Here is a 23004-nt window from a genome sequence, read left to right as displayed (position 1 = left end):
AAATCCTCTCTGTATGTTCAAATACCAGATGGAGTTTTCTCTTCTGGAATCTTTGAATGATCTCTTTTTATCCAGTTCACAGGGTCTGTGGACCAGTGATCTGGTTTAAGAACTTCTGCTCTAATCTTGTAGTTATGCCTGTGTTTACACACTTACTGAAACTTATTTATTGGACTCTAAATTTGGAAGAATCAAGGATATTTGTGTGGTAATAATGGTGTTTAGACTATTCAGGAGGGTATTTTTTCTTATCAATCCTCTTATTACTTTTTCCTGAGATAATATGGGAGGGATTAATCTTCTCTAAAATACTGGACTTGACAGATTTAGTGCATTCCCATCTTTTCCCCCCCCCTTTATTGAAAACTGTCTCTCATTGGTAAAAACATTAGAGGGATATATTGGATTTTGAACCAGTTGCTTATTTTATACTTTAATCAGAAGGAAGTTTAAGTTCTTCAGTAGCTTGTGTTAAGAGAGAAATCAGAGTAGGTAAAAAGGATTGGGGGCAAAATTTTAAAAATTTTCTAAAGATTCAGAAGAACATGGTTAGATCTGGAACAGTGTTACTTTTCATAACCTGCCATTGCAGGCTCGTCGTAGGTCTGCTCTGCGTGAAAGTAGAAATAGTACCTTTTTTTGGTGTTACCCTGTGTGTCTGTTTTTTCCTGCTTACCGCAAGGTAAGATTCTTAAGGGTAGATGACTTTCTAAGGTAACATAAGAGGAATCTTTCCTTTTGGCTAATAAGAGTGGGAAGACTCTAATTCAAGAGAAACAGGCTATTGTAGGCAATAAATAGTTGTGAACAAATTTCTTATCAAGGCATGCAACATGCAAAAATGGTTGTTAAAGGAATTGGTAGTAGGAAAGGCATTGCTTGTTCTGTCTTTTTTCTCCTTGACATAAAGTGAGCGTTGTTTTTTTTTCTAGCAACAGAACCAATTTTAGTGAAAATTTTAGCTACCTAATGTTTTATGCATATTGTAGAAAACACATAACATAATAAAATTTACCATCTTAACCGGTTTCAAATACACCATTCAGTAGTGTTAACTCTCTTCATACTGTGAAACAGATCCTCAGAACTTTTTCGTCTTGCAAAACTGAAACTCTATACCCATTAAACAACCCCCTTCTTCCCCTCCCCTCAGCTCTTGGCAGCTATCATTCTACTTTCTGTTTCTGCAAATTTGACTACTTTAGATTCCTCCTCCAAGTGGAATTATACAGTCTTTTTGTGACTGGCTTATTTCATAATGTCTTCAGGGTTCATCCCTGTTGTAGTATGTGACAGGATTTCCTTCCTTTTTAAGGCTGAATAATAGACCATTGTGTGTATATATCCCTTTTGTTTATTCATTCATCCTTTGATGGACATGTTGGTTGCTTTTACGCTTTAGTTTAAAGTGAGCTCCTAGTCTTTTTATATATATCGGGTTCTGTGGGAAGGAACAAAGTAGGTACTTTCTGTAATTAATTTGAGTAGTCTAGGTAGAACATGAAAGTGTCAGTTTAAAGGATTTAGACATTGGTGTAGTTTTATTTTTAAGACTCCTGTTTGATTGAGTCTGCATCTCTGATTTTTATGGGGAGGGGATAGAGCTAAGGTGAGACTTTGTTCAGCCAGAAGTCAACAGGTATCTGTTGAGTTCCCAGTGCTGTGGAGGAGATAGAAGATATTGTTCCTTCTAGGTACACTGGAGGTTCATTTTATTGAAATAAACATTTCCCATAGCACTTGGCTTTTGGTATTACACCTATTTATGGTACTGTGAAAACCTCTAATCCCATGTAAAAATTTTACGGATAATACTAGAGTCTGAGTAGTAAATTACTCTCCCTTTTCTAAGTTGATTTTATGCTGCTTGATGTTGAGATGGGGATGTAGTACAAATATTTACTTGTTTCTTGGAGTTAAATTTTAAAAAGTCTCATATTGCAGGTCTAAGACCATAAATTTGTCTTTTACTGCTTTCAAATGGTCGTGAGTTGGAATTTTCTAATTAATATTTTTAGAGACTTCTCTAGGTGAATGTTTATGGTAGCCTCCAGGCTACCATACCGTGATTTTTACTATTTTGTTAGTTCCTTAAACACTTGAGTTACTTTCTGACCCAGCAGTTCTGCTCCCAGGTGTATATCTAAGAGAATTGAAAACATGTCCACCCAAAACCTGGTATATGAATGTTGCTAGGACCCTTCCTCACTCATGATAGCCAAAAAGTGGAAACAACGCCAAGTCTCCATCAACTGATGAATGGATAAAGGTGGTGTATCCGTACAATGGTATGTTACTCAGACACTAAAAGGAATGAAGTGCTGATATGTTTCAACACGGATAGATTTTTAAAAACGTTCAAAGTAAAGGAGCCAGTTACAAAAGACCATAGGGTTTATGATTCCATTTACATGAAATATCCAGAATAGGCAAACCTGTAGAGACAGAAAGTAGATTAGTGTTTGCCAGGAGCGGTGTGAGGGAAAGGGAGTTGAGAATAAGGGCAGTGATTGCCATTGGGTGCAGAGTTTCTTTTTTTTTTTTTGAGACGGAGTCTCGCTCTGTCGCCCGGGCTGGAGTGCAGTGGCCGGATCTCAGCTCACGGCAAGCTCCGCCTCCCAGGTTTACGCCATTCTCCTGCCTCAGCCTCCGGAGTAGCTGGGACTACAGGCGCCCGCCACCTCGCCCGGCTAGTTTTTTGTATTTTTTAGTAGAGATGGGGTTTCACAGTGTTAGCCAGGATGGTCTCAGTCTCCTGACCTTGTGATCCGCCCATCTCGGCCTCCCAAAGTGCTGAGATTAAAGGCTTGAGCCACCGCGCCCGGCCTGGGTGCAGAGTTTCTCTAAGGGGTGATGGAAATGTTCTGGAATTAAATAGTAGTGATGAATATATTAAAAAGCCACTGAATTGTGCACTGATTTTGGAAAAAATATTAGTAAAACAATAAAAATTAAATGGGAGAAAAGAGGTAGGATTTACTCTTTTTTTAAAAAATGAATTTCTAGGGTGGGCACGGTGGCTCACGCCTATAATCCCAGCACTTTGGGAGGCTGAAGTAGGTGGATCACCTGAGGTCAGGAGTTCGAAACCAGCCTGGCCAACATGAAGAAACGCTGTCTCTAGAAAAAATAAATTAGCTGGGCGTGGTGGCACGCGCCTGTAATCCCAGCCACTCAGGAGACTGAGACAGGAGAATTTCTTGAACCCAGGAGGTGGAGGTTGCAGTGAGCCTAGATCATGTTACTGCCCTCCAGCCTGGGCAACAGAGCAAGACTCTGTCTTAGGAAAGAAAAAAAAAAAGGAGTTTCTAGGCTGGGCATGGTTATTCACATCTGTAATCCCAGCACTTTAGGAAGCCAAGGCGGGTGGATCACTTGAGGTCAGGTGTTCGAGACTAGCCTGGCCAGCATGGTGAAACGCCATCTCTACTAAAAATACAAAAATTAGCTGGGCTTGGTGGTGCTTGCCTGTAATCCCAGCTACTCAGAAGGTTGAGGCACAAGAATTGCTTGAACCCAGGAGGTGTAGGTTGCACAGAGCCAAGATCGCACCACTGTACTCCAGCCAGCCTGGGTGACAGAGCTAGACTCTGTCTCAAAAAAAAAAAAAAAGTTTTCTACAGCCAATGAACTGCATTTACAAAAGAAAAACATTCATTTTGCAGCAGTATACTTCTAAGTCACACACAGACTACATTTACATCTAACTTTCCCCCACTGTATTAATCAAATCTAGTTTGTACATCTGTTTTACAAACCAAATATAGGTAAAGGTTTTTATGTTTTAATAACTAGGTTAAAAAAATCTAATAAAGGCTGGACATGATGATGCACGCCTATAGTCCCAGCTACTGAGAGGCCAAGGCAGGAGGATTGCTTGAGCCCAGGAGTTCGAGGTTACAGTAAGCCATGATCGTGCCACTACACGCCAGCCTGGCTGACAGAAAAAAAAAAATTGATACATATATAGAATGGTAAATCAAGAGGAATACAGCAAATGTATGCTTCCCTCTTCTTTGTCCCAGTTTCTTTGTCCTCTCACCAGAGATGCCATCACAGGTTTCTTATATATCATCCAGAAGCTTTTTATTTTGTATTTGCATATGTTTTTAACAGCACATCTTTATCATTTTGGACTTGAAAGTAGGAAAATGTATTCTAGGAATCCATGAATTATTAGGCAAGGTCTATAGGCCCTGCCTTAAAGAGGACCTGATGAGTTGCCTGAGAAATTAGCATTTTCTTTTAACCAGTAGATTAAAACCATACAGATTTCTATGTGGAGAGTTGCTGAGAAGGTTGTACACATTTGAAATTTACATCTAGATGTGCAATTAGTGGACTCTAAACAAAGCTAAGTAAAATCTATAATATCTAAGCTATCTAAGTCTTTAAAAATAACAGTTTGGGTTCATAGATACTGGAGTCTTTGGGTTGTAGACCTCAAGTCTTTCTTCTTTCTCCACTTGAATCTGATTGTTCCTGGCAGTATGTAAAGTGACCAGTTCATTTTGGTGATTTATTTGATTAAGACTATACTACACATTATAGAATAGGCTAGATCCTAAAGACATAATGTGTGTTCTTAACTGTTCAGTTAACACGTAGGCCTTTTTGGTCACTTGTCCACCATGTCTAATTCTCAACCTAATTTCTTGGGAGTTTTGTTAATATTCCTTAAAATGCCAAAACGTCATGATTTGTATACTGCTCAGATTGTATACTGCTCAGATTGATTAGAATAAAGCTTTATTAAATTCTTGCTATGCAAAAGTTTTTTAATCTTTAAGAGTTTTATTTGTTAAAGGAAAATAACTGATTATAAATGAGAAATTTAAAAAATAAGTGCTCAAGAAACTGAGCTGCCTATGTGTATAAGTGCTTTATATGTATTATCTCATTTAATCTTCTCACTCTGAGGATAAATTATTACTTTCATTTTATAGATGAGGAAATCGAGGCTTAAATAATGTAGCTTGCCAAAGGTCACGTAGTTGGAAAGTGGGGGAGTGAGGTGTTGAACGTTGTTGGTTCTTCTGACAGCCCATGTACTGTATGTAAATGAAAAAATAAAATCAAATACAGGCGTACCTCAGAGATATTGCTGGTTTAGTTCCAGATCACTGTAATAAAGCAAATACTGCAGTAAGATGAGTCACAAATTTTTGGTTTCCCAGAGCACATAAAAGTTACGTTTACACTATCCTGTAGTCTGTTAAGTGTACAGTAGCATTGTGTCTGAAACAGTGTACATGACAATTAAAAAGTACATTATTGGTAAAAAATGTTAATAGTTATCTGAGCCTTCAGCAAGTTGTACATTTTTTGCCCCTGGAGGATCTTGTCTTAATGTTGATGGGTGTTGACTGATCAGGGTGGTGTTTGCCGAAGGTTGGAGTGACTATGGCACTTCTTAAAGAGTGCCAAATGAAATTTGCTGCATCAGTTGACGAAATATTTCTCTGTAGCATGTGATGCTCTTTAATAGCATTTTACCTGCAGTACAAGGTCTTTCAAAATTGGAGACAATTCTTTAACCCTACTGCTGCTTTATCAACTAAGTTTATATAATATTCTAAATTTTGTTTTTTTCGTTTCAACAGTGTTCACAGCGTCATCACCAGCAGTAGATTCCATCTCAAGAAACCATTTTCTTTAATTAAAAAGAAACTGCTCATCTATTGATGGTATCATGAAATTGGAACAATATATCTTTAGGCTCCATTTCTAATTCTAGTTCTCTTGCTATTTCCATTACGTCTGCAGTTAACTTCCTACATGGAAGTCTTGAGCCCCTCAGAGTTATCCATGAGGACTGGAATCAGCTCCTTTCAAACTCCTGTTTATGTTGATATTTTGACATCCTGCCATGAATCATGAATGTTCTTAATGGCATCTAGAATGGTGAATTCTTTCCAGGAGGTTTTCAGTTGACTTTGCCCAGATTTAAGAGGAATCAATGTCTATGGCAGTTATAGCCTTACAAAAGGAATCACTGTCTTTGGCAGTTACAGCCTTACAAAAATATATTTCTTTTTGTTTGTTTGTTTTGGAGACAGGGTCTCACTCTGTTGCCCAGGCTGGAGTACAGTGGTGTGATCATGGCTCACTGCAGTCTTGACCTCCTGGGCTCAGGTGATTCTCCCGCCTCAGCCTTCCAGGTAGTTGGGGCTTCAGGTGTGCACCACTGGCTCATTTTTAAATTTTTTGTAGAGTCGGGGTTTCAACATGTTGCCCAGGCTGGGCTTGAGCTCCTGAGCTCAAACGATCCACTCACCTTGGCCTCCCAAAGTGCTGGGATTACAGGAGTGAGCCACCACGTGCAGCCTGTATTTCTTTAATAATGCTCACAATTGTCTTGTAAGTCAGAATCACACCTTGATCCGTGGGCTACCGAATGGATATTGTGTTAGCAGGCATGTAAACAACACCTCCTTGTTCCTCTCTATCAGAGTCCTTGGGTGAGCAGCAATATTTGGAAATGAGTCTTTTTTCCGAGCAGTAGGTCTCAACAGTGGGCTTAAAATGTTTAGTAAACAGTGCTGTAAACAGAGGTGCTCTCAACTAGGCTTTTTTCTAGAGTGCAGGCAGAGTAGATTTGGCCCTAGAATTCAGAATGGTCAATGAGCATTGGCCTCAACTTAAAGTCACTCAGCTGCATTAGCCCCTAACAGAAGAGTCAGCCGGTTCTTTGAAACTTTGAAGCCAGCCATCAGCTTCTCCTTTCCAGCTATGAGAGTCCTAGGTGATATCTTCTTCTAATACAGGGCTGTTTAGTCTACTTTGAAAATCTGTTGTTTAGGGTAGTCACCTTTATCAATTAAATTATCTTCCTTTCACTTGAACACTTAGTGGCCCCTGGAGTAATTGGCCTAATTTCAATATTGTGTCTCCAGGAGGCCGGAGGAGGGGGAGAGATAGGGATAGGGGAACTACCAGTAGGTGGAGCAGTCAGAACATACAGCATTTTTAAGAATTACATTTGCTGTCTTTTGCTGTCTTATGGAGGTGCTTCATGGCATTCCAAAGCAATTACAATAGTAATATCAAAGATCATTGATCACAGATGACCATAACAGGTATAATAATGATGGAAAATTTGAAGTTTTGCGAGAATTACCAAAGTGTGACACAGAGACACAAAGTGAGCACATGCTGGAAAAATGGTGCCTTTCGGCCGGGCGCAGTGGCTCATGCCTGTAATCCCAGCACTTTGGGAGGCTGAGGCGGGTGGATCACGAGATCAAGAGATCTAGACCATCCTGGCCATCATGATGAAACCCCACCTCTACTAAAAATACAAAAATTAGCTGGACGTGTTGGCACGTGCCTGTAGTCCCAGCTACTCAGGAGGCTGAGGCAGGAGAATCATTTGAACCCAGGAGGCGGAGGTTGCAGTGAGCCGAGATCGTGCCACTGTACTCCAAGCCTGTGTAACAGGGCAAGACTCTGTCTCAAAAAAAAAAAGTTCCTTTCTAGCAAGGTTGCCTCAGACTGTCTTTTTTTTTTTTTTTTGAGACGTAGTCCCACTGTGTTGACCAGGCTGTAGTGCCGTGGTGTGATCTCGCCTTACTGCAGCCTCTGCCTCTGAGGTTCAAGTGATTCTTCTACCTCAGCCTCCCAAGTAGCTGGGATTACAGGCGTCGACCACCATGCCTGGCTAATTTTTTTGTATGTTTAGTAGAGACGGGGCTTCATCGTGTTGGCCAGGTTGGTCTCAAACTCCTGATCTCAGGTTACCCGCCCATCTCAGCCTCCCAAAGTGCTAGGATTACAGGCGTGAGCACCTGTGCCTGACAACAAACTTTCAGTTTATAAAAAACAGTGTCGGCCGGGTGCGGTGGCTCGCACCTGTAATCCCAGCACCTGGGGAGACTGAGGAGGGTGGACGACGAGGTCAGGAGATCGAGACCATTCTGGCTAACATGGTGAAACCCTGTCTCTGCTAAAAGTACAAAAAAAATTAGCCGGGCATTGTGACAGGCACCTGTAGTCCCAGCTACTTGGGAGACTGAGGCAGGAGAATGGCGTGAAGCCAGGAGACGGAGCTTGCAGTGAGCCGAGATTGCGCTACTGTGCTCCACCCTGGGTGACTGAGCAAGACTACATCTCAAAGAAAAGAAAAAAAACACAGTGTCTCTGAAGCACAATAAAAGTATGCCTGTATAATCTCACCATTTTTACATCACATCTGTTAATATTTGGGTATAGATCTTTCCATCATATAGTTTTTTCCACTGCAAATATATATTTTCAAAATTGTTATCAGACATGCAGTTTTGTATTATGTTTTTTTCCAATTGACATGTGAGAAGAAGATAAATGGCTGTATATTTAATTGGATCTCTAGTGTATTTCATTTAGACATTTTGGTTGTTTATAATGTTTGCTATTATAAAGATCATGATGAACATCCCTGTGAGAATCTTACTGCTTTAGGATACATTTCTGGAAATGGGATTGCTGGGTCGAAAGGTGTGATTTTTTTTTTTTAAATGGCTTATGGTATTTATTGCCAAATCACCATAGAAAGTTGGTGTTGATTTTTCACTTCCTCCAATAGTGAATGGGAGTGGCCATTTCCTGACCTCTTGACAATACCTGGCACAATATTCACCATTCAGAAAAATCTTTTCCAGTTATTTGTTTGAGCACGTTCAAGTGTTGGAGCCTTTTTGTGTTCTTTGTCTAGTTTTCTTTGGTGATGCTTTTTTTAATTTATTTGTAGTATCACAGCCTTTTTCCCCCTTTGAATCATACATTGTAGTGGAGGAACGTTGGAGGGAAGCTCAAAGAAGAAATAATTTGGGTCTGCATTACATGGGAAAGACTTCCTAAATGAAGTGGATTTTTTTCCTTTTTCTTTTTTAGACAAGCAAAGGAAACCAGAGAGTAAGGAAACAAACATTTGAGAATTGCTGTGTTTTAGTTTTCTTATGTGTAAATGGGAATAATAGTACTTGCCTTTTTGTTTAGAGGATTAAATGTACATGAATGCTTAGTTTTGGCACATAGTAAGCCTCAGAAAATTTAATTGATATAGTTATTTTGCTGTCTGATGCCCAATTAACAGAATTAACAGTTTGACAGCAGAAGAATAAAAGCCCGTTCCAGTCCACAAATTGAGATTAACTAGTTTTTGAGGTTTTGGGCACATTTTAGGCACTTCCAATAAATATACGTTACATTAATGACTAACACTTCATGTTGGTTGGGTTAGGCATTTGGAAAAAGCTAGGGAGAGATTAGTTTCCCAGCTTCATCAGAATTAGGATTAGTTTAGGGTCCGGCACTTTGACTATTAATTTGACTAATTTAAAATTATTGTGCTGAGCGGGGCACGGTGGTGCAAGCATGTAATCCCAGTTGGGAGGCTGAGGTGGGAGGAGCGCTTGAAAGCAAGAGTTCAAAGCTAGTGTGCACAGTGATCATGCCTGTGAACAGCCACTGCACTCCAGTCTGGGCAACGTAGCATGACCCTGTCTCTGAAACAATGAACGAAAATTAATGTGTGGCAACAGAAGTTCAAGCTTGTTTCTTTTTTTTTTTTGTCTTGTTTTCCCTTTTTTCTCAAGTTCCTCCAGTGTTTTATTCTTCCCTATAATTATATATTCTGCATCTTCTCCCAAGAGTAATATAATTGGGTGGGGTGGGGTGCACCTAGAACATGCAGGAGGGTCCAAAGCACCCTTCCCTGTTGGTGTCCATTTCTCATAGCAGGAGGGATGGAGTTTGAGAACATCTGAAGGGATGGTGTCACTGAGGCTCTAAAATACCCTGTTATTGGCTCCCCTTGCTACCTAGGGCCACGTTGTAAATAGTATATTCTTTATGTTATAAATATTTTCTCTTTCTCCTCGTTCTTTTACTCGGTTGTTTGTATCATGATCTGAGTCTTTTATCAGAGTCTCAAGTAGGCTGACAAATATATTTAGAGCCCTTGGAAAATTCTACAGAAGTCTGAATAGAAATAGAAAGCAAATGTTATTGTACCAGTGAACACGCTTAATTCCCCTCAATTCCTTATTCAGAAGTGTGCTGTTTTGTTAAAGAAGAATTGTATTGGCCTGATATCAGCACTTATCTAGCTTTATGTGCATATGAATGTCCTGGGTGTCTGGTTAAAATACAGATGATGATGGTGCATTTGGGTCTTGTAGGGGAGCCTGTGATTTTTGCATTTCTGAGCAGCTCCCAGTGATGCTGGTGTTGCTGCTGCTGGTCCCCAGACTACACTTGGAGCAGCAAGGCAGCTTTTAGCCTCTTTTTAAGGGTAAGAGAGACCTAGTATCTTGATTTTTTTACTCAGCATTTTTGACAGACTAGATCTATTGTGCTGTTCTCACATCACTTAACGTTTGTTCTGTAAATGAATTAAAACACCTCCTTGGGAGTTTTGCACTAGCTCTTAAAAGAGCAGTTTGCGTCATACTGCTACATGTTAGCCCTCTCTAGTTGTTACTTTAAATTTGTATTTGAATTTCAAGTTTGGCTCAGGCTAAGACCTTACCATACTTAGCAAAGGTGTGCTTTTTGCTGGTAATTTGCCTTTAAATTTTTATCTTTGTCATTTTCTGTTTGCTTCCTTAGCCTTGAGGCACCTGTTCATCTCAGATCAGGATTTCTCTCCCTTACCAGCTATCTAACTTTAACGTTGTTTTAGATTGATTTTTGTTTTATCCATGTAGCTCATGTATATAGTTTTTTAAAAGTCCATATTTCAAAATACTTATAAGGAAAATGAATTTTCTGTTTCTGTCACCTGTCCTCATCTTGAATCCACTTTAGTTATTTCTTCTGGTATTTCTTCATATTTCTTTTTTGAGATGAAGTCTTGCTCTGTTGCCCAGGCTGGAATGCAGTGGCACCATCTTGGCTCACTGCAGCCTCCACCTCCTGGGTTCAAGTGATTCTCCTGCCTCAGCCTCCCAAGTAGCTGGGACTACAGCTGTGTGCCACCATGCCTGGCTAATTTTTTGTATTTTTAGTAGAGATATGGTCTCATTATGTTGGCCAGGCTGATCTCGAACTCCTGACCTCAGGTGGCTTGCCCGCCTTGGCCTCCCGCAGTCTAGGATTACAGGGATGAGCCACCGTGCCCGGCCTGTTTTCATATTTCTAAACTAAGTGCTCGTACAGCTCTTTTTAAAAGCAATCCACAGATGGAAATGGTAGCTAAGAACTAAGGTCCCCTAGGCTCTTCCTACTGCTCCTCCCAGCTTTCTCAGTATTGTTACACTGTGTTGATTGTTTAAGCCAGTGTTCAGAGTTGTAGTAGACTGGATAATGGCCCCCAAAAGAAATCTGCGTCCTAATCTCTGGAACCTGTGACTGTTACCTTATATGGCAAAAGGACTTGCAGATGTGAGTAAATTAAGGATTTTGAGATAGGGCGATCATCCTAGGTTATCCTGGTAGGCTGTAAATATGTAAGCACAAGGATGCTATAAAAGGGAGGCAAGAAAATCAAAGGGAGGAAACGAGATAGGAGTGATTGCAAGGAAAGGATCACAAGCCAAGAAGTGCAGGTGGCCTCCAGAAGCGAGGAAAGGGCAAGAAAATGAATTCTTCCCTTAAAGCTTCTAGAAGGAACCATCCCAGCTGACAACTTCACCTTAGCCCAGTGAAACTGATTTTTGACTCCTGGCATCCAGAACTGTAAGAAAAAAAAAAATTAATCATGTTTTAAGCCACCAAATTTGCACAGATTTGTTACAACAGTGATAGGAAATGAACGCAGGAGTGGACATTGTGCATATGGCTGCTGTATAATAAATTCTGATTTTTTTCTATTATAACATTGTTTTCTTTAGGGTTAATAATTACCTTATTCATTTGACTTTAATCTCCCATCACTGTTTTCTTTCTGCACGTTTCAAAAGCCTTCTAATGTAGTTTTCCACATAATCAGGAAGAATCAGATTATGTTCTTCGTGGAGTTCTCCATCATGTTTCAGTCTGGAGTGCTTCATTTCGTTTTCTGTGAATCTATCACTAAATCATCCTCAAATCCTCTTCGGAGACTAAATCCCCTCTTAATATATTGAAGCACATCAGATGTTCTATCAGTTTTACTTTTGCCTTAAGCTATATCCCTCCAGCCACTTGCTTCAGTCTGGGCAGTCTGTAAGTCTGGTGCACAGCTGTTGTCCTGGGATTTTCCTTCATCATCATCATCGTGATCATCATCATTGTGGGAATTCCTTTTGCCTCTCCTATGTTGAAGCTCCTTGTTCTTGGATCCCACATCTTTTTCTTTCTTGTTTTATGCTGTTATTTTGGGATGGTACACAGTATCCTGTGCTTTATGGGAAAGATTTCATAGGAGGTAAAATTTTTGAGATCTTACCTGCCTGGAAAAGATGTCTTTATTCTACTTCACACTTTCAGGTTTGGCTGGTTAACATTTTGCCTTAGAATTTGGGAGGTGTTTCTTTTGTCTGTTAGCTACCGGTGTTGCATTTGAGAACACTAATGCGCTTCTGTTTACTGATTTTTCCTTTCTGGATGATGTGCTTTGGTGTGGGTCTTTTTCATTAATTGGACTTGTACTCATTGGACCCTTGCAGCTTGTAGATTCATTTCCTTCCATTTTTTCCTTCTCTGTTTTATTTGTTCTTTCTGGAACTTATCTGGATCTTGAACCTTTTGTGCTGGTCCTCTTCCCCGCCCGCCCCTCCCCACTATTTTCCATTTCCTTTTGTTTTACTTTCTGGGGAGTTCCTCAGTTTTGTTCTCAACTCTTTCATTTATTTTACCATTGTATTTTAAGAGCTCTTTTGCCCTTTGGAAATAGTGTGGATGGTGGTAGTTTTAAGCAGCCCTGGTTTTATAAATGGAGTATCTTGTCTTTGAGAAGATTAATAGTTTTTTGGGTTTGTTTTCATTTTCTAATCTGAGCATCTATTTCCTTTGAGTTTCTTTTTTCTTATTCATATTGATAGACTTTGGTATCTGGTGATCCTTGGTTGTCTGTCTTAGTTCTTAAGAATGAGGTACTAAAAGTAAATTAGAAGCTTTGTGTCCACTGGCAGAGATACTCAGCTGGTAGGCTTCACTGTAGGGTGATGAGCCAGGAACCCACAGGTCAATATCTCTAGATGAGAAGGAACTTCTAGTGTCTTATCTCAGTGGGAGGTGGGGAGGTGGGATGGGTCACATCTTAAGCCTGGCTGCTGACATTCTGGGAGCCAGTAAGATCACCGAGCAACTCATGAATTAATATGCAGCCTTTCACTTAATCTTATTTTTAATTTGACCCCTCACCACCAGCTTCCTCTCAAATTGATACCTTTCCTAGGTCAGGTTCAGTTTCTCCAGGAGGTAGTCTTGTTCTCTATTTTAGAGTCTAGCTTCTCTGCATCTTGCGTAGATGTTTCACCCAATAGCTGTTTTGAGTTTCATGCCTCACTGCAGCCCTCCAAGGTGCCTGGTGCTTCTGTGTCCTGACTTGGCAACCCCTTTTGCATGCTCAGAGGTTTCACTTTATTTTGCTGAGTTTTCTGTTTTTCAGCACATTGTTGTTACCTTCCTTCTGCTGTTCCCTTGCATTTTCTTTGTTCTTATTTTAGACTGTTTTTATTAGTTTACTGTCATTTTAGTGCAATTTAGAAGATAAATGCGTGTTTTACATCTACATGTTTAACAAGTGTATCAATAAAATGTTTATAGTTTCTTTTCATTCATGTCTAGAACACTTGGTAATCATTTTCTATACAATAGAAAAGGGGAATTCACAGAATTTATATAAAAGTAGATTTAGTTTCTTAAATCTAAATTCTGATATTGTGTACTTTTCTTTTTTTTTTAATTTTATTTATGTATTTATTTATTTTGAGACTGAGTCTCGCTGTTGTTGTCCAGGCTGGAGTACAATGGTGTGACCTCGGTTCACTGCAACCTCCGCCTCCTGGGTTAAAGGAGTTCTCCTGCCTCAGCCTCCCTAGTAGCTGGGATTGCAGACGGCTGCCACCATGCCCGGCTAATTTTTTTGTGTGTATCTAGTAGAGGCAGGGTTTCACCATGTTGGCCGAGGTGGTCTCGAACTCGTGACCTCAGGTGATCGACCCGCCTCAGTCTCTGCGTTGGGATTACAGGCCTGAACCACTGTGCCCAGCTTGTGGACTGTTTTTAATAGCCTTTCCTTTCTTCAATTAATAGCAAAAAATGATAAAAATTAAAATAGCTTTTGTCTAAGATACTAACCTGCATTTTTAGACCTAAATTTCAGGCAGGAAGCAGTCAGCCAAAAGCAGTGAGGTTTTAAAGAACTTAATATATCAGAGAAAACTTTAGCTTTCTTAGATAAAAATCAGTTTATATTTTTTTACTCCTGAAGTAATTTTAATTAATACATATGTTTGTCTTAGAATGAAGACATTTGTCATAGACCTTTTGGGCTGCTGTTAACAGAATACCACAGACTGGGTGGCTTACAAACAAACAAACAACAGACATTTGTTTCTCACAGTTCTGGAGGCTGGGAAGTCCTAGATCAAGGCACCTGCAGATCTGTTGAGGACCTGCTTTCTGGTTCAGAGACAGCTGTGTCTTGACATGGCAGAAGGGACAAGGACTTTCTCTTAGATCTCTTTTATAGGGACACACTTATCCCATTCATGAGGGCTCTACCCTTATTACCGGATCACTTGCCAAAGACCTCCCCTCCAAATACATTATATTAGGTATTAACGTGTGAATTTTGTGGGGGATGAACATTTAGTCCATAGCAACATAAGGTAGAACGTAAGATTATAGTCAGTTTGATTGTAGGGCAACTAAAATACCAATTTTCTGTTGGGAAGATTATTTGTCTTGAAACTAAGACACAGGATTAAGGGAGTAATGGCTTTCTTTGTTTTTCATCAGGAATACTCATACCCCATTACTAGTAATATAACATTTGTATTGTAGATTTAGTACTATGCTCCCTCTGCCTACCCCACAGGTCCTTCCTGTCATTCTCCCCTTGCTCGCTGGTAGGTCCAGCCACAGGAGCTTTCTTGAGGGCTTTGAACTTGCCCCTTTTATTCTGAAATAGACCTTCTTTCATAATCTTGACTACCCTGTGTAAATTAACCCATTTCCATTCCAACCCTGAAAGAGATGTACATTTAATGTTACCTGTTTTTAAAATATCTTTACTATTATTTGAAATGATGTTATTTATTGTTTGCTTGCTTATTGTATGTAGGCTTCTTTCTCTCCAGTTTCTGAGTTTCACATATGAGGAAATCCTGATTTTTTTGTTCTGCGATTTTCATTCTTAGCATCTGTAACATTTTTAGGCACATGACAGTATCTGGCATTTAGTGGGCATTTGTTGAATGGATAAATTCTGCAGTGTGTCATTTCATTTTAAAATATAGGATAACTTAGTTTTTTATTTCACTAAATATACACTTTGTTGTTTAAAATAGGGAAATGGATTAAGCTAACAATTAGTAGCACTTCCCAGTTTTTTGAACCAGTAAAAGGAGACCCAGATAAATCCCCACAGTCACACAAGCTAGTGTATGTATTATAGAGCAAACTACTTTAAAGACCCACATACATAGTGGTTCAAAAAATTAGCTTGTTTCTCTCTCATGTGACCATCAGTGGTAGAGAGGGGTCTGAAGTGGATACGCTGGTTTTGCCAGAGATTACAAACCAGGATTGCAGGTTTGTTCTGCTCAGGGTCTGGGTGTATTACTCTTGTGTGCATGGTCAGATCTGGCTCAAATCTGTGTTCTAGCCCATGGGGGAGAAAAGAGAGAGAAGGGCAAGTAGCTACTTTCTAAGGATGTGACAGAAATTTTATTCACAACCCATTGTTTAGAACTTGGTACTAAAGAACCATGTAGCCTCTAATTTCCTATGAAAACTCTGTGTGTGTGTGTGGTTTTTTGGGTTCTGAGGGTGAAGGTGCCAGGATGTGCCATTACTAAAGGAGACGGGGGGAAATGGTCACTCTTAGGGACGATTAGTCTCTGCTACAGCTAATAATTCTTAGAACTTTTACTCAGGACTTTGTTCGATCCTCTTTCCTTCCTCCTTCCAATGTTATTGTAAAAGCCTTATAGGATCCTAATTCAAATAGTTCAATATTTTTTATGACATGAAACAATTGGAAATTTGAATAGTTACTAGATATTTCATATTAAGGAAGTGCTTTTAATTTTTTCAAGGTACGGTAAGTGTGTTTGGTTATATTGAAAATGGTGGTCTTTTAGAAATCTTTCCTGAAATATTTATGAGTGAAATAGTTTGATGTCTGGGATGTACATGAAATAATGTGGCATGGGTTTATAGAAGAAACAAGATTGGCTATGAATGTATAATTGTGGAAGCTGCATGATAGGAACACAGGAATTCATATGATGCTCTTCTACCTTTTGTATATGACTGAAATACTCTGTAGTGAAACTTTTAAAATATCAATTTATGCTGATACCTCCAATTTAAATTGATACCGCAGGGTTATTCCTTACTTCCCTCATTCTGTATTTGTGCCTTTTGGCTCTCACAGGGAGAACCTTAGTTCCCAGCCCTGTAACTATTTTTTGTCAGAATATAAAGATGGACAGAACCTGGATATTTGATAACATTAAGCCAGTGAATTAACTAACCCTGGCTTTATTTGCCATACCTTGAGACTTTTTATGTGAGATGACAGTTTTTTTATTGTGGTAAAATACACATAAGGTTTACCATTTTAAAGTATGTAGTTCTGTGTCATTTAAGTGCATACAAATATGTTGTGCAGCCATCACCACCATCTATCTGCAGGACTCTCTTCATCTTCCCATACTAAAACTGTATACCCACTAAAACATTAACTCCTCATTTCTGTCTCCCCAGCACCTAGCAACCCCCATTCTATTTTGTGTCTCTGTGAATTTGACTCCTAGATATTTTATATCAGGAGAATCCTACGGTATTTGTCTTTTGTGACTGTTACAGCGTATGTCAGAATTTTTTTTCTTAAGGCTACATAATCTTATGTATGTACCACATTTTGTTCACTCATCTGTTGATGGACATTTGGATTGCTTTCACCTTTTGGCTGTTTGAATAGTGCTGCTATGAACATTGATCCTCAAGTATCTGTTCAAGTCCCTGCTTTGAATTATTTTTGGTATATACCTAAGAAGTGCAGTTAGTGTAGCATATAGTATTTCTATGTTTAACTTTTTAGGAACAATCATACTGCTTTCCATAGTGGCAGCACCATTTTACATTTTCACCAGCAGTACACAAGGGTTTTAATTTCTCATTAACACTTTCTACTTTTTTATAAGAATTTTATACTTCTAGGTCTTTAGCTCTTTGATCCACTTTGAGCTAATTTTTAGTATGATGTAAGGCAAGGGTCCATTTTTTTTTTCTTTTGTGTGTGGATATCCAGTTTTCCTAACACCCATGTTTTGAAAAGACTGCTTTCCTCATTCGTTGGTCTTGGCAGCCTTGTCCAAAATCATTTGACCATATGTGCAGGGGTTTACTTCTGAGCTCTCTATTCCTTTGATAGAACCCATTAGGGTGGATTTTTTTTTATTTATACAAAAAGTGCTTTAGGGATTTTGTTAGGAATTAAGTCTTCCAATCCATGAAGATGGAATGTCTTTTCATTTATTTATGTCTTTATTTTAGCTGTGTTTTATAGTTTTCAGTGTAGAAGTCTTTTGTCTCCTTGGATTAATTTATTCCTTAGTATTTTATTCATTTGAATGCTACTGTAAATGGAATTGTTCTCTTAATTTGCTTTTTGGATTGTTCATTGTTAGTGTATAGTAACAACTGATTTTTGTGTGATTTTATATCCTGTATCTTTGCCAAGCTAAGTGATTTTATTAAATAAGTGCAGTGCTAAAATGTTTGAAAATCACCTTTCTTTCAACACCTCACCTGGAAATGTGGTGAGATCAGGTTTGACCCTTAGGCACTGTGTCTTACATGTGCTGTACAGGATAGCTGTTTGTGTTGGTTATATCCTGTACAGTCATATGTGGTAGACGTATGTGTGTGTCAACTCTCTTGTTCTCTTGAGTATTCGTCAGAGAAGACAAAAAAACAGAATCCTGATTATTTGACAGAGTCTACACTTTGTACTCCAGGGTATCAGATCAGAAAATATGTTGCTGCCTGATTCAGTTTTGGTTGATTCTTCCCTTCCGATATCGTTATATGTTCTTAGGAGATAGAGTGAATAAGCTATTGGGAGACGGTAAAAGAGATATATGATGTAGGGTAAGTTTTTTTAATTGTTAAACCAGAAGTGGGTATATTTTGGTTTGTGCGTTAAAATACTGCTGGTATTCTAACTTATGATTAGTCTGTATTATGTATGTTCCACAGTGCCAGGTGCCCACTGCTGGGCATGCAGTTGTAGGTACTTCTTTATAACTCTGGTTAGTTTATCCTCTCTGTGCGATTAGTTCATACTGCTGAGCAGCTGTGTCTCCCTGCCTTTTGAGATTGTAGGTATATTGTTAGTGTTGCCGTGCTTACTAAGTTTTGTAATGTTTTAAATGGTACCAAGTTTGGTGGCATTATTACTATTTTTTTTTTTTTTTTTTAAAGAAAGCAGCAGTTACTTAAATTAACATGGTAGAAAATATCCTGGGGGTTGATGGTGTAGATTAAAATATCTTTGTTTTATCCAACAATAGAATTGAATTACATGGCTAGAACACCAACAAGCACTTCCTGTCACGTTTATCAAAACAGTCTTTTAAAGAATGTGTAGAGGGCCTTACTTAAACAAATAGCTTGTATTGACTTTGGGAGGAGGATGGTTACCTAAGCCCATGTGTTAAAACAGACAGATGACACACTGAAATGACCAACGAGCATAATAAGGAGAATTCGGTATCCTTGGAAACCCTGGAAGGGTGCCATAACTAAACTAAAAAAATTTAGCAGGAAACAGTACAAACAAGAAACATTGTGAGGGAGGGCCTTAGTGTTCATTTCTGTGGTTGTGAAGCATGGGTAGGAGTAAGTGACAGGACCTACTTTGAATAGCCAGAGTTAAAATTGAAGGGGGAGCCACTGGACAAGTTTTTTTCATGTATTCTGTACTTCGAAACTGGGATTAAAAACTAAATGACTCTTACCAAGAGAAATGTGACCAGCAGAGAAGGAAGAGACTGGACCATGAAGCACAAAGTTGAAACTCTGCCCCCAACCAAGCTGCCTTCTTTGTCAGGCAGCCTCTTAAGGTGGCCCCAGTGATCCCTGGCTTCTGGTGTTTATGTCTCTGTGTAACCTCCTCTCTCTGAGTGTTTCTGGACCTCTTGTGACTTGCTTCCACAAGTAGGGCAAGATGCTGGGATGCTGCTTCAGAGGTTAGGTTACAGAAAGGTTTTGGCATCCATGTTGGGCTGTCCTGTTTCACTTGCTGAGGGAAGCCAGTTACCATGTTTGTGTGGTTCCCTGTGGAGCTCACGTGTCAAGGATCTGTTGTCTCTGGCCAACAGCTAGTGACCTGACACCTGTCAGCAGCCAGGTGCACGAGCTTGGAAGTAGATTCTTCTCCTCCAGTCAGGCTTTAGGATATGTGCAACTTTGTGAGAGACCTTGAACTCAAGGCCCCCCTGGCTGAGTCACACCCAGATTCCCGACCTGTTGTGAGATAATAAGTATTTGTTGTTTTAAGCTGCTAACTTTGGGACAATTTTTAAGGCAGCAGTAGAGAACTTACATAGGAAGTAACAGTGTCAACATTTCCCCTCCTAGGTCTGAGATTTGAACTTGGTTCTAAATGTGTTTTCTGGTTGAACCCAACACAGTTCCCAATATTACATAAACAGGCCTTTTTCTTTAAAGGTGCATACAGAAAGTGATAGACACATACAGACTCAGTAGGTACTGTAAAAGAAGTTGACCAGTGTGAGAGTAACTTCCCATGAAACAGACTTAGTGCAGGAAACAAGAGAAACTGTTGAAGTTTAAAGAGCAACTAATTAGTTGCTCTGGGAAACTGATGAGCATTTGAAAGAATCAGAGAGCAGGAAGGAGTTCTTAAGTGAAATTTGTGACTCTTTGGAGTGAAGTAGCAGCAGAGTTTTAGAAATATTCCCTCAATACAATGGGGAAAAGAAGTTGAAAATTGTAACAAAAATATAAGGAACACAGCATTTGTTTTCATTCATTTTCTCAGTTGCATTGTGCACATTTCAGGTGCTCAGTAGCTGTGTGTGACTAGTGGCTACTGCACTAGACATTGCAGAATGGAACATTTCTATCATAGGAAGTTTTGATGGACAGTGCTGTGGTAGAGTGTCTTCCAGAGAACTCTGAGGAAAAACCTATGATAAACCAAGAATCCTAAATTGATGAAGTTATCCTTTACATAGGCAGTGCAACAAGATGACTTTTTATAGGTGTGCAGGAACTCAAAAGTATATCACTCTGACTACTTGAGGGGAAAAAAAAGACTTAAATACACCCAGCTGAGTAGTTAGCATCTCAAAAGCATGATAAGTCAACTTCAGCATTGTGTAACTCTGTATCCTGTTTCCCAGAATAACCCAACACTTATGTATAAAAGTAGGGGAACATCTTCATCTTTGGTATCTGTTGAGAGGATGCCCTTCATAAGCCAAACTTCAGACCATCAGAACGGTGGTTTCAACTTAGTTCAACTCCAGAGCTTCTCCTCTCCTTTTGACAACGATGAATAAAGCCACAGGAAGCAGCAGTTTTTAAAGACATTAATCCATTGAAACCACTTTTGCTGAAATCACTAAGAAGTCTCCAAGTCACCAAAACCAGGTTTCATTCTCAGCCCTCACTTTACTTGATCTTTAAGTACCTTTGGATGCAGTTCATCACTGCCTCCTTTTAAAAACACGGTCTTTGCCTAGCTTCAGGAAACTTCTTCCTACTCACCAGTAGTTCCTGTGCAATCTCCTTTTTTACCTGGTTTCAAGGCTTAATCCTTAGCCTAGACCTCCGGCTTTCTTTATCTATACTTATTCACCAGGAAATCACATTTAAGTGTCATGTGACTTTAAATGTCTTCTCTGAGCTGATGATACCCTAATTATATCCCCCTTTCCCTAATCTGCTGTCAGATCAATCTAGCTGACTATGTAGAAAACACACAGTTTCTTGCACAACACACTTCTGATAACATATATTAATATGTAAGTTTTTCTCTGTACATCGAGCAAGCAATCAGTTTTGCAGCAGACACTGTCTGGATCCCCTCCAATTCAGTTCCAACACTGTCTACCTGGAAATAGCATCATATTCCCCAGGTTGAGGGGGTTCAGTCCCACAAGACTGCCCCCACTTTTTCCAATGCCACTTGGAAGCCCCAGGTTGTTTACCTGTGCTTCTGACCAAGTGGCCATACATAGAGGTTACCAAGACCTCCTTCTTGGGTTCGATGAATTTGCTAGAGTGGCTCACAGAACTCAGGGCAAACATTTACCACTTTATTATGAAGGACATTTTAAAGGATGCAAATGAACAGCTACATGAAGAGATATGTAGGACAAGGTCTGGAAGGGTCCTGAATGCAGGAGCTTCCATCCCCGTGGAGTTGGGGTGCGCCACCTACCCAGCTCCTGGATGTGTTGTAGTTTACCTTCCTGGAAGCCCTCCAAACTCCGTGGAGACTTCATTATGATTAAGTCATTGGCCATTTGTGATCTGCTCAGTCTTCAGCCCCACTCCCTTCTGCTTCTCTATGGCTACCACCTGAGTTCTGACTCTACTTTTTCTTAGGCTACTGCAGTAACATAGGAACCATTTCTTCTTTCCTCCAGTTTTTATACAACAGATGTAGAACCTCTCCAGTGACTTCTTATCACATGTTAGGACAAGTCCACTGCCCTTTTACCATGGCCTACAAGGCCGGTGCCACCATTTTTCTTACAGATTCTACATTAATCTTACTGACTGTCTTGTTTGCATCAAGTTTACCAGCCTCTTTTCTCATTAGACCAGGCCCTCTGGAATGCTTTCCTTCAGCAAGTTTGGATGGCTCATTCCTATGTCTTCATTTTGGTTTCTGCCTGAGTCACCACCTCAGAGAGGCTTCTTTGACCACCCTACCTGAAATAGTATTCCCCATTCCATTACTTTTTATTCTGTTTTAGGGCTTTATATTTTTAGACCACTGAGCACCACCAGATATATTTTATATTATTTATTTGTTTATAGTATGTGTTCATCATAAGAATGTAACATCCATGGGAGCAGGGATTTTTGTTTGTCTTACTCTTCTTGTACCTAGAAATAGTGTCTAATACAGCTTCCACATGGTGTTGAGCCTGTGGGTGCACAGAAGTCAAGAATTGAGGTTTGGGAACCTCTGCCTAGATTTCTGATGTGTGGAAATGCCTGGATGCCCAGAGAGAAGTTTGCTGCAGGGGCAGGGCCCTCATGGAGAACCTCTGCTAGGACAGTGCCGAAGGGAAATGGGGGGTCAGAGTCCCCACACAGAGTCCCTACTGGGGCACTGCCTTGCCGAGATGTGAGAAGAGGGCTACCGTCCTCCAGACTCCAGAATGGTAGATCCACCAACAGCTTGCACCATGCACCTGGAAAAGCTGCAGACAGTCAACGCCAGCCTGTGAACGCAGCCAGGAGGGAGGCTGTACCCTGCAAAGCCACAGGAGCAGAGCTGCCCAAGACCATGGGAACTCACCTCTTGCATCAGCATGACCTGGATGTGAGATCTGGAGCCAAAGGAGATCATTTCGGAGCTTTAAAATTTGACTGCGCCGCTGGATTTCAGACTTGCATGGGCCCTATAACCCCTTTGTTTTGGCCATTTTATCCCACTTGGAATGGCTATATTTACTCAATACCTGTACCCCCACTGTAGGAAGTAACTAGCTTGCTTTTGATTTTACAGATGTGTCATAGGCACGAGGGACTTGCTTTGTCTCAGATGAAACTTTGTACTGTGGACTTTTGAGTGCTGAAATGATTTAAGACATTGGGGACTGTTGGGAAGGCATGATTGGTTTTAAAATGTGAGGACATGAGATTTGGAGGGGTTGG

The 23004-nt window shown here is 39.9% G+C and overlaps 1 protein-coding gene across 2 annotated transcripts in view; it reads left to right on the top strand.

The window, feature by feature from the left end:
• Positions 1-23004, top strand: part of PPP2R2A (protein phosphatase 2 regulatory subunit Balpha) — an 84430-nt gene that overhangs the window by 12113 nt on the left and 49313 nt on the right. The gene's annotated exons all lie outside the window — the stretch shown is intronic.

Source organism: Rhinopithecus bieti, unplaced genomic scaffold (genome assembly GCF_001698545.2).
Source record: "Rhinopithecus bieti isolate Rb0 unplaced genomic scaffold, ASM169854v2 scaffold_315, whole genome shotgun sequence".
In the NCBI taxonomy this organism is placed as follows: Eukaryota; Metazoa; Chordata; class Mammalia; order Primates; family Cercopithecidae; genus Rhinopithecus; species Rhinopithecus bieti.
Note: the sequence above shows the minus strand (reverse complement) of the source record. Positions and strands in the feature narration are given on the sequence as shown.